The sequence below is a fragment of the Egretta garzetta genome, unplaced genomic scaffold (assembly GCF_000687185.1).
Source record: "Egretta garzetta isolate BGI_Z169 unplaced genomic scaffold, ASM68718v1 scaffold243, whole genome shotgun sequence".
Lineage (NCBI taxonomy): Eukaryota > Metazoa > Chordata > Aves > Pelecaniformes > Ardeidae > Egretta > Egretta garzetta.
Window position 1 is genome coordinate 600,191 of NW_009259041.1, and position 954 is coordinate 601,144.

Genomic DNA, 954 nt, shown 5'->3' on the forward strand with positions numbered 1-954 from the left:
CTCTCGGCGGGTCTGCTCCTGTTCCTTTCTTCCCCCAGCCTGTATGGATACCGGGGTTTACCCCAACCCAGGTGCATGACCTTGCACTTGGCCTCGTTGAACCTCCTGAGGTTCACATGGGCCCACCTCTCCAGCCTGTCCAGGTCTCCCTGGATGACATCCCGTCCTTCCGCCGTATCAACCGCACCACTCGGCTTGGTGTCATCTGCGAACTTCCCGACTTTTTTTTTGCACAGCGGAACTCGCTGCTGTGCTCGAAGCAAAGGTCTCGGGGCTTTGCTCACGCTAGGGGCTGCATCCTCCCTGGATCGCCCACCTCCTCCGAGGTGCCGGCAAAACCACTTTGAATTTCAGTATTGCGTGTGCTTCCTGCCGCTCCGGCCGGTGCCTCTGCACCTTCCCCACCGGCAGCTGCCCTGGGACCCCTTAGCCCTTTACCTCGTCGCTGGCCCGAGCTAACGTCAGCCACAGGAACAAGAACTGCACAAAAAATCCTTGTTTCAGGGATTTAGAAATAAAGGTTTTCCCCTGAAGTTTTTCAAATTTAAAGCAGGAAGATTTAAGCTTTCTAGGCCATATGCTAGAAACCTGATTTTTCTCATATTTTTCCTCTCTTTTAACTATCCCTTCAGGTGTAACTTTATACTGCAGCGAGCATACATCTGACTTACACCAGGGAGAAGGAGGAAAACATCAGGTTTCACGACTCTGTGTGTGATGCCCAGGGTAATGTAAGGCAATAGATTAATAGCAGTAGCTGGGATTTTTGAAGAGGAGCTCTAGGGATTTACAGTCGGATGTCAGTAGGATGCTGGCACTCAGCTGCTTTGAGTGGTTCAGAGAATTTCTTACGCCGGTAAAATGAACAAAGGTACCATGCTCTCGATTTGATTCAGTATTTCAGCCGAGCTGGCCACAAATCTTGCAAGTTGGCGTGGGTTTCAGGGTCGACGT

The 954-nt window shown here is 51.3% G+C and overlaps 1 protein-coding gene across 1 annotated transcript in view; it reads left to right on the plus strand.

Moving 5' to 3' along the window:
- The window catches only part of CSMD2 (CUB and Sushi multiple domains 2), a 328,671-nt gene that overhangs the window by 294,543 nt on the left and 33,174 nt on the right, over positions 1-954 (plus strand).